A 15,352-nucleotide genomic window follows, 5' to 3' on the forward strand; every position below is an offset into this window, starting at 1 on the left:
CATGAAAATAATTATTTGCAAATCACCCTGTGTGATAACATTTGTTAACAGAGCACATCAATGTTAACTTGTTGCTCTCACACAGCAACATGTTGTGTTGTGTTTGTAGCAGGTTGTGTTTACGTTCGCTCGTGTGCTTCCAACAAATCCACAGGCATAAAACGAACCCCATTACACCCCATACACGAAGCAATTTTGCTATGATTTTATGAAGTTCATATTTAAACGAATGTCTTGCTTGGCATTTAGTTTAGTTGTTCGAACACGTTCGAACCGAACGGTTTAAATAGAAAATACGCTGAGTATATAACGAAGTCGCCCTCTGTGACAAATTAATGTTTTAAATTTTTTCTAAACTAAACGAATTTTTTATGTTTTTGCCCCCGCTCGCTTTGCATTAATTGATTAATTTTCTTGCCAACAACAACAACAATAAAGCAAGAGCTTAGAGTGTGTGTATTATTGATTTAAATTACAACAATAATAAAAAAGTGGAAAAATCGACAAGAAGAAAACAAACCAATATTTATTCTCCACAACGGCGGATATTAAGAAATGCGCTTGCTAACACCCCCGACTATTTATTTTTGTGGGTCTTTTCTGATTAATTTGCATTTTGAAATAGCAATAAACCACTAAATCAAACAAAAGGGAAAAAAGTGTCAAAGAAGATAAGAAAAGTTACCGTGATTTTGAAAACAGAGCTTTGGTTTTCTTTTGAAAACGACGAGTGAATACCAAAAAATTGTGGACCAATTTAATGGAAATATTTTCGAATGAAATAAAACGTTTTTAAATAAATGATTTGGTCTTGATAATTGATGAAAAGTTAATTTAATAAAAAAAAAAAAACAACCAAGTGCTTGTAAAACCCGTTAAAAAAATAAATAAAAAGTTCTTAAACCCAGTTTATTACCCGTCATAATAATATTTCCCTTGTGGACAAAAACAAATCTACTCTCCTCTGTGGATTAATGAGCTCTCATGCTGGATTTTTAAATTGATGCTGAACTAAATTGACAACGATTGTTGCGGTTTATCAACCATATTAAAAAAAGGTTTGTAAAATGGAATCGCTTACACATTCTGTATTCTAGCAACTGTGATTATTCTTCGTTATGTGTTGTTATAAAAAAAAAAAAAAAACAACGAACATAGTAAATAAGTGAGTGTTATCATCTCAATTTAGCGATTATTATTGTCCACCACCACAACAGAATTATAAAATGTAAACATATCAACAACAACAACAAAATTATTATGGATGAGAGTGTTCTCTAACCCTCGTACTCTCATCACCCACCCTCCCCTGAAGCAATTGTCATTCTTACTAGTAACGATCTATTCTTATTGAGTTCTCTCCCTCTTTGGATTCTTAACAGCTGATTTCTGTAGTGTTTAACGGTATTTCTTGTCACACATTCTGGTCAAAGTTTAAGTGGTCATTGTTGATCTCACGTCTTGTGAGAGATAGCGACACACATATTTAGCCTACCATTAAGGAAGCCCATTTCGATAATCAATTAATTTCAGTTTCCATTTTAATTTCCCACCATTTATTGGTAGTTTGATGGGGTCAACAAGGAAGACATTTGATTGCCCTAGTTTGAAATCCAAGAATTTCCGATAATTTTAATGGGAATATTAATCAAAGCTAATGCACTCGCTAAGCGCATGGGTCGTAAATGTCCATTTAAATGCTATAAAATTTAACGGAATGTATATATTTTCGATGTTTATTGGAAATTTTATTTTTCAAAAAAAAAAAAGTCTCCTCAAATGTGAGAAATTGAAATGTTTAACTTTGTCACTGTACCGCATTGCATGCATCATTTGATATCACGAAAGTAAATATAGGTTTATTTTAGAAAATAGTAACTAAAAAAATTTACTGTTGCAATCAGTGATACAAATAAGTTAATAATTTTTGTTAAATTGAAGAAAATATATTAAAAATAATAAAGTTTTGCTGTTGGTTTAGAAAATTTCATATTTTGAAAATTGAAGTTAAGGGAAGCTAAAGACATATTCATTTTAAGAAAAATGTACTCGTTTAAGATTTATTTATTACAAGATTTACAATCTTAATAAATTATGAAAATAAATAAGTGCCAACAACAAAGGCTTTTGGTCTATCATTTGAGAAAATTATGAAAGCAATTTAAGTAAACTTCAACCATTTTAGAAAAATATGAACTATCTGCATATTAAGTAAATTTGTGTAATTTTTTCACGTTATTAAAGTAAGCAAAAAATAACTAAAATAAAAAAATTGTCTGAAATGTAAAAAAAAATAAATTTCGTTGTCTTTTTTGTAAAGGTGTCAATTGAATTGATGATAGAATGATGATTTAAAATAAATAAATTTCTATTAAAAGAAAGTTTGTTAAAAGATTTTTCATTAACGACGAAATTTTCGTCCCTCGTAAGTCGTATGTCTTTGAAGTAAGGCAATTTTTCCTTAAAGTAAAAAAAATATTTAAATACATCATTTTTAAATTAAATGAGTCTCTAGCCTCAGGTGGCCTCAGTTGCTAAAGCTTCCCTCTATTTTCCCATACTCATCTTATATTTACTATAAGTTTAGTATAGTTTAAATAAAAAAACAAGTACACTGAAAAAACAGTGAACCCACCAGGAAGAAAACTTTCGGTTAATTTTAGAAAATTTTGAATATTTGTAGAAAATTTTAACTAAACAGTATTACAAACGTTGGCATCACGCCGATGTCATAAAAATAAGTAAATATTTTTCGACAAATTCAAAAAAATTTATTAGACATAATTAAGTTTTTCCACTTGTTAAAGAAAATTTTGTAGTTTGAAGGAAAAAATTCGAATTCAAAATTGCAAGAATGTCTTTAGTGACATACGAAGTTCATGATGAACGCATTTGTAGTAAAATTTACAAATTTAAAGAAATATTGAACTATTTTGTGGAAGACACGAATTTAGTTAATCTTTATCCTTCATTTGTGTATATTTTTTTCCTCGGTTTTAGTTAATTTAACTAACGTACACAAAAAATTATTATAGTAGAGGAAACTTTCTCCAAACATAATAATTCCATGAACTAAACGAAAGTTAAATTGGCTTTAGTGAAATAGAGAGTTCACTTTTTTTGAGTGCCGAATCTTATGTACCCTCCACCATGGATTGCATAGAAACTTCTACGAAAGACTGTCATCCACAATCGATATGGACTTTTGTACGGTACGTAGAGAGCCGGAATTGAAATATGGGGGTCGCTTATATGGGGGCTCTACACTCAAAAAAAGTGAACTCTCTATTTCACTAAAGCCAATTTAACTTTATTTTAGTTCATGGAATTATTATGTTTGGAGAAAGTTTCCTTTACTCTAATAATTTTTTGTGCACGTAAGTTAAATTAACTAAAACCGAGGAAAAAAATATACTCAAATGATGCATAAAGATGAACTAAATTCGTGTCTTCCACAAAATAGTTCTGAATTTCTTTAAATTTGAAAATTTTACCAAAAATGAGTCTATCATGAACTTTGTATGTCACTAAAGACATTCTTGTAATTTTGAACTCCATGTTTTTCCTTCAAACTACAAAACTTTCTTTAACAAGTGAAAAAACTTAGTTATGACTAATAAATTTTCTTGAATTTGTCGAAAATTATTTACTTATTTTTATGACATCGACGTGATGCCAACGTTTGTAATACTGTTTAGTTAAAATTTTCTACAAATATTCAAAATTTTCTAAAATTAACCGAAAATGTTCTTCCTGGTGGGTTCACTGTTTTTTCAGTGTATACAGTTATGAACTTGATATGGACCAATTTTTGTGTGATTGGGGATCGATTTATCTGAGGGCTATATATAACTATAGACCGATATGGACCTAGTTAAGCATGGTTGTTAACGGCCATATACTAGCACAATGTACCAAACTTCAACTGACTCGGAAGAAATTTGCTCCTCCAAGAGGCTCCAAAACCAAATCACGGGATCGGTTTATATGGGGGCTATATATGATTATGAACTGATATGGACCACTTTATGGACCGATTTCGACCAATTTTTGCATGGGTGTTTAGGCCATATATTAACACCACGTACCAAATATAAACTGAATCAGATGAATTTTGGTCGTCCAAGACGCTCCGGAGGTCAAATCTGGTGATCGGTTTATATGGGGGCTATATATAATTATGGACCGATTTCGACCAATTTTTGCACGGGAGTTTGAGACAATATATTAACACCACATACCAAATATCAACTGAATCAGATGAATTTTGATCGTCCAAGAGGCTCCGGAGGTCAAATCTGGTGATCGGTTATATGTGGGCTATATATAATTATGGACCGATGCGGACCGATTTTTGCATAGTTGTTAGAGACCATATGCTAACACCATGTACAAAATTTCAGCCGGATCGGATGAAATTTTCTTCTCTTAGAGGCTCCGCAATCCAAATCTGGGGATCGGTTTATATCAGGGCTATATATAATTATAGGCCGATGTGGACCAATTTTTGCATGGTTGTTAAGGACCATATACAAAGACCATGTACCAAATATCAACTGAATCAGATGAATTTTGCTTCTCTTTGAGGCTCCGAAAGCCAAATCGGGGGATCGGTTTATATGGGGGCTATATATAATTATGGACCGATTTCGACCAATTTTTGTATGGGTGTTTGAGACCCTATATTAACACCACATACCAAATATCAACTGAATCAGATGAATTTTGATCGTCCAAGAGGCTCCGTAAGCCAAATCTGGGGATCGGTTTATATGGGAGCTATATATAATTATGGACCGATGTGGATCAATTTTTGCATGGTTGTTAAGGACCATATACAAAGACCATGTACAAAATTTCAGCCGGATCGGATGAAATTTGCTTCTCTTTGAGGCTCCGAAAGCCAAATCGGGGGATCGGTTTATATGGGGGCTATATATAATTATGGACCGATGTAGACCAATTTTTGGATGGTTATTAGAGACCACATACTAACACCATGTACCAAATTTCAGCCGGATCGGATGAAATTTGCTTCTCTTAGGGGGTCTGCAAGCCAAATTTGGGGATCCGTTTATATGGGGGCTAAACGTAAAAGTGGACCGATATGGCCCATTTGCAATACCATTCGACCTACATCAATAACAACTACTTGTGTCAAGTTTCAAGTCGATAGCTTGTTTCGTTCGGAAGTTAGCGTGATTTCAACAGACGGACGGACGGACATGCTCAGATCGACTCAGAATTTCACCACGACCCAGAATATAGATACTTTATGGGGTCTTAGAGCAATATTTCGATGTGTTACAAACGGAATGACAAAGTTAATATGGCCCCATCCTATGGTGGAGGGTATAAAAATAAATAAATTAAATGAGATATTAATAACTTGGAATAAAGATTAAAATGCTTCCAATATATGCAACGACCTATTTTGAGGGGTTTGAAGAATTTTAATATGCGGTTAACACGTTTATGAAGGGATTCGATATTACATGAAAACAACAGTGGCAAAACACGAATATATCATCTATTTTTTTGCAGAATCAATACCAAAATTATCAGTGTAAAGAGAACATTTTTGAAATCCGGCAACTTTTTTTCACTGTACTCTAAATCAGAATCTTAATTCTGCTCTCTTTACAAAAATTCAAGTAAGAAAAAAATCAGTGTCAAGAGGTTCCTTTCTGTCATCTTTTATCTCTCAGAACTTAGTGATGACTGCAGTGTTATTTGATTTGCTTCCCCTCAAAAAAGCAGGGGGGGTGGTTCAAAAAGGTTTTAAATAAAATTTTATTTATAGAATTTAATTTTTCTTGCAAGACATCACTCATTAGTCATGCCATAAGTGTTCACCACAATAAAGGAAAAATGCTTCGTCATATTATTTTCGTAAAGGGGGGCTCACTTTGATGACGTATGAAATTATTATGGCATTTTTTGTTTTTGTTTAAGATAAAAAGACATTAAATTCGTAATTGTTCAAAGATTATCACTGTACTCGTATTGTGTCATATATCAAAGGTTGGAATAATGACGACAGGGTCATAATATTTGCTAATTTTGGTGTTTTTTTGCTTAGTTACTATTTTGGCTGTGTGATGAATTCCAGGAACCCCAAATTGGCTTCCTAGGTCATCGACAATGTGTTTTTAGTTTGCAAATAATAAAATCTTGAAAAATTCTTTATTTGCTTCTTTTATCAATTTGAGAATTAGTGATTCATAATGTGTCTTTTTTGTTGAGAATTTTTGTTTATTTTTTTAGCTAAATGTGAAATTAGTTTTATATTTTTGCATTGGCATTATTTTATGTTGGTCTCAATGCAATTTTAACTAATGGCGAATAATTAGAGAATTTTTGTTTGAAATAAATGATGATCGCATAAACGATTTCAGGTTTTCAAAGTTAGTTCGTCTATTGTTGGCTTGGCATAATTATGTCTATGTTTTTTATATGATGGTTTAAGGTCCGCAAATCTGTTGATTAAAAAATTCCGGAGGTATTTAAAGTCCGATAATAGCTTACTAAGTTTAGTATACAGGATGACTGAAATGTATTACAACTTCAGCTAGCTATCTCATCTAATCCGCCCGTCTGGCAGCTGACCGTGGCAGTCCATTTTATTGTTTAAAAGCTTATAAAAGTATTTTTATCTATTGCATTTAGATAGTAAGTTATTCGTGATGGAATTAAAGTTTGATAGTATGACCGACCTATAGTTGGCTGCTTCTCGTACGATTACTCATTACAGAAAGTGGTCGAAAACAGTGGTAACACAGAAGAAAAAGACTGTTTTTCATATGTTACGGTGTAAAAATTATATGTTTGGAACTCAAATTTTTTAACACAATAGTTTTAAGTGCAAGCATATAATGTTCATAAACTAGCATAACATGTTTGGGACATATATGTTAATATGTTAGAACACATTATGTTTGGGATACAAAATGTTTGTAAATATAATATGCTTAGATGCAAACCTATATTACCATGGTGCAATGGTTAGCATGCCCGCCTTGCATACACAAGGTCGTGGGTTCGATTCCTGCTTCGACCGAACACCAAAAGTTTTTCAGCGGTGGATTATCCTACCTCAGTAATGCTGGTGACATTTCTGAGGGTTACAAAGTTTCTCTAAGTGGTTTCACTGAAATGTGGAACGCCGTTCGGACTCGGCTATAAAAAGGAGGTCCCTTGTCATTGAGCTTAACATGGAATCGGGCAGCACTCAGTGATAAGAGAGAAGTTCACCAATGTGGTATCACAATGGACTGAACAGTCTAAGTAAGCCTGATACATCGGGCTGCCACATAACCTAACCTAACCTAACCTATATTAATTTAGAAATAGCCTATAAACATATATGTGTTTAGAAAGAGAGACCCTCTGGGTAGTATGCTGCAAGTAAAATAATGGAAGTAACCAATTGGCGCCTTAAAAATATATATACACAAAGAAAATTTCATTAAAGTTTCTTTCTACCAGTGAAAGCCTGAGGTGAAACATAATATGTTTTAACAATACAAACAATATTTTGTTTCGACCAATCCTGAAAATATATATGCTTGAAGCAAAATGTGTTTGGGGCATATGTTACAGAAGTGATTTTGTTTTTGAGGGTGAACAACACCAGAAGTGAAACCCTGGATAGATAAATATTTCGACCGCAGGCCATGGACACTCCAACAGGACTCAACACCAGCGTTACCACAACGACATTTTATTTTGGATCAAATTTTTCCAAACGGAATCAATTTCGAATCTCGAAGAAAAATGTCTTGAAAAGAAATTTATTGTTGTGCAGAGAACTTTAATTAAAAAAATAAAGTAAACCTTGAAAGGACTAATGTGATATACGAGTAGTGGTTGAAATCTACTTTTCGACTTTTAAAATTTCCAAAAGTAGACTTTTTGAAAAGGCTTCTTTAACAAAAATTTGATTTCCACATAAGATACATTTATTTGGTTTATATTGGAATAGCTCCCATGAAGATCGGTCTCTATATTGTACTTCTTGAGGAAATAAAGTAGAATATGGAATTTTCATCCGAGTTGCTTTACAAGCATAATGTAATGCGTCAAGCGTGATTCACATTGGTCCATATTCACTTCAGGCGTACATTCAAGTATAGGAGTTAAAATTGCCAAGAAGATAGAAAAAATGAATAAAATTGACCAATTTTATGAAAATGGACCAAAAAGACCAAAGTTCCATTTAGTCCGACACATCGACCAAATGGAACAAATTTAAAAATCTTTTGGACCAACTTTGGTCCGGTCGGACCGAAATGACAACGATACTCAACACCATTGCTCAGCACACGTCAACAAGAATGTCTTAAAAAGAACGTTCCTTTCTTGATTTCTACCACACATCACATCGCCGATTCCTTTCCGTTGGACTTTTGCGTTTGAGGCATTTTCAAGAATAAGGTTCGCACTAAAAAATACCAAAGTGTCAATCATCTCAAACGGCGCTTCACTGGAAATAGACCAAAATATAACTGGACCATTTTCGTGCAGCTTTATGGGTTGTTTGAAGGTAGGGATGCCAGATTTTGAAGAGGCAAAAAGAGCACATTCAGCTTATAAAAAGAACACATACGAAAATAATAGAGCACACTTTTTCAAATAAAAGAAAAACATTTATTTCCAATTTATTGAAATATAATTCATTTAAACATAGCAAAAAGGTTCATACCATAAACATAAAATAACCCACTTTCAACTCAAGCTAATTTTCTTACAATACTTTTTAAGTCATTTTTTGGTGTTTTTGTGAAAAACGTTATTGAAGAAGTTTGTTTACATTTAGAACAGAGTACAAAGTGAAGAAGCAACATCTTCTACGACTCTGATATATAAAGTAACTATTTAATTAGAAAATAACGGCTAGGAAAATCTATTAGTGCGACATTTACTGAAAATACAGTTACTTTTACCATTTATTTAATCGCGCTTGATTAACATTTGTTGTGATGCAAAAAAAGAGCACTTTTGCGTGCTCTTTTGGCCTGTCTTGTTTTAAGAGCACATTTTGTAAAAAAGAGCACATGTGCTCTTTAAAAGAGCACGTCTGGCATCCCTATTTGAAGGCCATAATTTGTACGAAAGATGGTGAAATCTAAACTGATTTTAAAATTTTATGAAAATTAAATATCGTAATTTTCATAAAATTTTAAAATCAGTTTAGAACAATAATAAAAAAAAAACATTTACATATCAGCCACCTTGTATATGGTGTGCGGTGAGCATAACGCTGGGGAAAGCCCGATCCATCTTCCAATCTAATCAAAAACAGTTTTCGTTACCTAAGAAAGCATCATAAAAAAAATGCTTCCGTTATTCTTTATCGTTCGACTCCAAAACCTTTCCCATTCACACTTGTCTATGTTGTTGCTGTAGTTGTTGTAAATATTACAAAATTTCCAGACGGGTTTTCAATCACAATGCCTAAAAAATAAAAACACGATATAGTGGTGATCATTTAGATCGGCAATTAACACTTCGACAGCTAGGTATCTGGGGTGCAATGTGGGTAAATGGCCCATGAATCAACCGATATGTGGACACATTTTAAGGCCAAAAAACAAAAGAAACTAAACCAAAGAAACCAAATGTTATGGTCAAAAATTGAGTTAGTAGTTAACCACAAAGAAACCAACAACTATAAAAACCATGTTAAACAAAAAAAAAACGGAAAATCTTAAAATTAAAACGTAAGTGTTACAAAAGTACGCCTTCGCACATTTTTTTATGATTTTTTTTTGCCTATATGAGTGATTGTTGGCCATTGAATGAATGCTCTTTGGTTTGGGTAACCATCAAAAGCGTCCAGCGTCTATCGAATAGACTGACGACTGATGACTGATATAATCCATGTCAGAGGACCATACTACGTAACTAGTTGCTAATAGCCGGTCTTATAATAATGTACATAATATGTTTGTGTGTGTTTCTATTGAAATTGCTTGTTTTTGCTGAGTGTGTTTTTTTTTTTGTGTATATTAGAGCTTATGTAGACTATTTTTGTTTGTTTGTAGAGATACGAAATGTTTGAAACCATTTAAGAGCTCTCCATAAATGGTTGAAAAAAGCCGACGAAACATTTATTGGCTGGAACAAAAAAATCAATAGGTATTCTTAGTCAGCTGATTGGGTTAGTGGCAAGCAAGCACGTTTAGTGCAAAAAAGAAATCGATAAGATATCAAAAAAAAAAAACAATAACACAATATTTGTTATTGTTATCCAAAAAAATTATAATCATATCTGAAAAAGAAGGTCGTCTGATAAGGAATTGGCGGGATAAAATGTTGATAGGATTCACCCTGTTATCAGGTAGAAGAAAACAGTTGCTAGCAAAACGGTAATTCAAAATTTTAGTATTTACGATTTTATAAATAAACAAATATTTTAAAAGGGAAATAATATTATTAAGGGATTGTTCGAAACCGAACAGGCTCTTAAAATTACGTCGATTTAAAAATTTGACGTAAATCGAGGTGAGTATAATTTCTCTAACCCAAGGGGCTAGTAAGAAATTTGACATTTGTTGAAAATTCTTGACATTTACGACATCACTAGGCTTGGCATGTTTTGATTATATCACACTGAAAAAACAGTGAACCCACCAGGAAGAAAACTTTTGATTAATTTTAGAAAATTTTGAATAGTTTTAGAAAATTTTAACTAAACAGTATTACAAGCGCTGGCATCACGCCGATATCACAAAAATAAGTAAATATTTTTCGACAAATTCAAAAAAATTTATTAGACATAAATAATTTTTTTCACTTTTTAAAGAAAATTTTGTAGTTTGAAGGAAAAATTTGGAGTTCAAAATTGCAAGAATATCTTTAGTGACATACGAAGTTCATGATGGACGCTGCTGTAGTAAAATTTACAAATTTAAAGAAATAATGAACTATTTTGTGAGAAGTACGAATTTAGTAAAACTTTTTACTTCATTTGTGTATATTTTTTCCCGTCTTTTAGTTCATTTAACTAACGTACGCAAAAAATTATTAGAGTAAATGAAACTTTCTCCAAAAATAATAGTTAAATTGGCTTTAGTGAAATAGTGAGTTCATTTTTTTTTTTGAGAGCAAAACAAACTAAAATTAGTTTTATATTTGAAAGAAATGTGTACACCAAATTAGCAATTGTTTTTCACCATAGTAAATTGATATCTCACCATAGTAAAAAGTTTCGGTTTCGAACAGACCCCAAATAAAGTAAAATTTAACCCAGCAAAAAAAAATTTGGAAGTTTTTCTTAAGGTACAACTTTAAAATCATTTCTAAAAATGTTCTTTCAAAGATGTTCTTTATTTGTACTACAGAGGAAGTCTTTTTAATTCAATTTTTTATAACTCACTGTTTTCATATTTTTAATGGGTAATTTTAACTTTTTTATTTCAATTCGGTTGAAAACAGAATAAGAATGAGTAATATTTTACTCACGCTCACGCACACTCACGACGGAAATTTCTTATTAACGCACACTAACGCACGATATTGTTTGGTAGGTCTCCCGGTCACGCACACTCACGAAAAGAAAACTTGTACTCACGAATTTACCTGAGGGACGTGTCTGATGTCATGAGCACGATTAAAATCGGGAGCGTTATTAAACTTTTAACATCCTAGGTGTCACTAAAATTGCAAATGAATTTAACTTTTAAGCGTTTTATGTTGGAGAGCGGGATTATTTTCGTTATCGTAATTCGTTACTCACGCACACCCACGAAGATATTGTTTTCGTGACTCATGCTCACGCACGACATTTTGGTTTGTTAATCACGCTCACGCACACTAACCCCGTTCACATGAGCGTGACTCACGATTCATGCGTGAGTCACGAAAATTTTCGTGTTACGTGCACACCTCTAGCTTATATTAAATCAATAAAAATTCATATATTCTGCATCAAGACAAATTTTTATAACTTTGTCATTCCGTTTGTAACACTTCCAAATATTGCTCTAAGACCCCACAAAGTATATATATTCTGGGTCGTGGTGAAATTCTGAGTCGATCTGAGCATGTCCGTCCGTCCGTCTGTTGAAATCACGCTAACTTCCGAACGAAACAAGCTATCGACTTGAAACTTGGCACAAGTAGTTGTTATTGATGTAGGTCGGATGGTATTGCAAATGGGCCATATCGGTCCACTTTTACGTATAGCCCCCATATAAACGGACCCCCAAATTTGGCTTGCGATTGCTCTAAGAGAAGCAAATTTCATCCGATCCGGCTGAAATTTGGTACATGGAGTTAGTATATGGTCTCTAACAACCATGCAAAAATTGGTCCATATCGGTCCATAATTACATATAGCCCCCATATAAACCGATCCCCCGATTTGGCTTGCGGAGCCTCTAAGAGAAACGAAAATTTCACCCGATCCGGCTGAAATTTGGTACATGGTGTTGTTATATGTTCTCTAATGACCATGCAAAAATTGGTCCATATCGGTCCATAATTATATATAGCCCCCATATAAATCGATTCCCAGATTTGTCCTCCGGAGCCTCTTGGAGGAGCAAATTTCATCCGATCCGGTTGAAATTTGGAACATGGTGTTAGAATGTGGTCTCTAACAAACACGCAAGAATTGGTCCATATCGGTCCATAATTATATATAGCCCCCATATAAACTGTTCCCCAGATTTGATCTCCGGAGCCTCTTGGAGGAGCAAAATTCATCCGATCCGGTTGAAATTTGTAACGTGGTGTTAGTATAAGGCCGCTAATGTCCATGCCAAAATTGGTCCATATCGGTCTATAGTTATATATAGCCGGTCCCCAATTACACAAAAATTGGTCCATATCGGTTCATATTCATGGTTGCTACTCGAGCCAAAAATAATCTACCAAAATTTTATTTTTATAGAAAACATTGTCAAAATGTTATTTCTATAGAAAATTTTGTCAAAATTTTATTTCTATAGACAATTTTGTCAACATTTTATTTCTAAAGAAAATTTTGTCAAAATTTTATTTCTACAGAAAATTTTGGTAAAATTTTATTTCTATAGAAAATTTTTTCCAAATTTTATTTCTATAGAAATTTTTTTCCAAATTTTACTTCTATAGAAAATGTTGTCAAAATTTTATTTCTATAGAAACTTAAAACTTAATTATATACGTATTTAATCGGCCTTTTTTAGTTTAATATATACCACGTATGGACTATGTGGTATATATTACGGTGTTAGGAAGTTTTAAGATACCTTGCCATCGGCAAGTGGTACCACAACCCAAGTAATTCGATTGTGGATGACAGGTACATAAGCTTCGGCCTGGCCGAACTTACGGCCGTATATACTTGTTTTAATTGATTTTCAATTTCCCAATGCTTGTCTTGCCATTCCGTTATCCATTGAAGTATAACTTAAAATACCAAATTGCTACTAAATCTGTACATCCTTTTATTGTAAACCCAAATCAATTATTAGAAAATATATAACCGTAAGGACATTCCCAATGGACTTGAAGGCAAGTGTAATTAAAACAAAAATCTTTGTTTGCCGAGGTCCTATGCAATTCCCCAACTGCTGCATTGGATCCTCTAAGCCGCCGTTGAATTATTCTAACCCCACCCAACTTTTATAGATTTTCCCTTTCCTTTTCACTTGTTTCAGAATCTTTCCCGGTTCTTTTTTTTTTTTTTGATGAGATTTGTATGAGTTTGAGTTTCACTTCAATTTCAAAGTGTTGGCAAACACAAGACAATAATTTCCCCCTTCTCCATAAATGACTCGCAATATTTGCTTTGCATGATAGGGGGTGTTTTATTTCCTGGTCTCGGTTTAATTGTCTTTACTTGGTGAAACCCCAACTGCATGGATACCCCCCCCCCCCTCCTCCGCCAGACATGAATTCGAGTTTGGGGACTAAAGAATCATGTGCAGATTTGTTTTTTTTTTTCGTATTCACCAGGATGGGGGATACCTACATACTTCTCCACCAGCTGGAAGGAGGAAGGAAAAACAAACAAACAACTGGTGGATATGTCATTACGGCCAGGACATGCGCACGAAATTTTTTGACAACTGTCAAAATCATTTGTTTGACACATTCTTTGCCCCTCTACATTAGTGGAGACTTTGATTTCTCTATACATCGACAAGTGTAATGTCAAAAATCCTTCATGTGAAAATCTCTCCAACAGGATGTTGTCATCTGGTTTTCAGTATTTATTTACCTTAAGTCTAGAGTTTGCCGATATCCTTTGTGACGTTAAGTTGTATTGCCGTCCGTAGCCGTCCGTGTATGTGTGTGTGTGTACGAGTGTTGTCCTTAACGGCATTCATAGTATATCGTATCAATGTGTGAGTGTTTTGTATGTGCACGAGTAATTACAGTTTGCGGAATTTCCGTTTTAGTTTTCTCTGTTGTTTTTTGCTCGTCTCATTGTCGCGTGTTGATTTTTCCTTTATTTCTCTATGGGATTTCTATGGTATTTTCATTAGTCTTGCCGCTCTTCGGGTTAGCTGGCGGTATGGTGTTCTAGACAGACGTCCCATAAATATTCTGCATGCCAAAAACCAACCCAACAACAGAAAGAAAATCTATGTGGCATGAAAAATCCAGGAACTGAATTTAGTTTGGTCTCTGTTTTGGGGTGGAAATTACCGCGAGTGAACTAAATGAAAAAGAGAATTTATTTTATGGAAAATTGAAAGTGCAATAAAAATATAAACAATTCAACACACACACAAAAAAAGGTGGGTAACAACGTAATAGAACAAAAAATGTAATAAAAAACTCTCAGCAGGATATTTTTGTATTGAACATCAAAATAAAATCACAATAAATTAGGACAGTGACAAACATGAAAAGGTCTACCTTTCACAAAACTAAATAAACAAAGAACGGATGTGTAAAAACTGTTAGAGGAACAAATACAGGAGCAGACAGGCCATTCTCGTTATCCTGCCTATAAAAGAATTTTCATTTATCCGCCCGTCTGTCTATGAATACTTCTTGTGTATGTACGTTTCCATTGACTATGGCGATGACACAAATCCAACTCAAATAGTTTTACTTGATAACAGTTTGGAAAAAAAAGTAATTCTTTGGAGATTTTTTTTTGCCATTTGGAATAAAAATGTAAAACAATTAAATGTATTCCGTACGTAAATATTGGAGGGCGTATTCCCTTGCTGATAACATTTACTACACTCACCACATGCATCAATTGCAGCAGCAATATGGTGATAAAAAAAATTTGTTCTAAATTTAAATCACACTCTAGACGAGAGTCTTTAACCCTTTTACATATTTTGTGATATTTAGTGGCTCTAGACTACCATTGGAATTTACTAGAATGGAGTGATTGTCT

At 33.4% G+C, this 15,352-nt stretch overlaps 1 protein-coding gene across 2 annotated transcripts in view; it reads left to right on the forward strand.

Annotated features, from left to right (window-relative positions):
- Positions 1-268: 268 nt before the first annotated feature.
- pigs (GAS2-like protein pickled eggs) overlaps positions 269-15,352 on the forward strand; it is a 455,389-nt gene continuing 440,305 nt past the window's right edge. Inside the window, exon 1 of one of the 2 annotated variants that reach the window (XM_075302273.1) lies at positions 269-1,058. The gene's annotated coding sequence lies outside the window, so the exon portion shown is untranslated. Of the gene's footprint in view, positions 1,059-14,612; positions 14,736-15,352 lie in introns of those variants that run through there. The other variant, XM_075302274.1, reaches the window with a different exon arrangement.

The sequence above is a fragment of the Haematobia irritans genome, chromosome 3 (assembly GCF_050003625.1).
Source record: "Haematobia irritans isolate KBUSLIRL chromosome 3, ASM5000362v1, whole genome shotgun sequence".
Lineage (NCBI taxonomy): Eukaryota > Metazoa > Arthropoda > Insecta > Diptera > Muscidae > Haematobia > Haematobia irritans.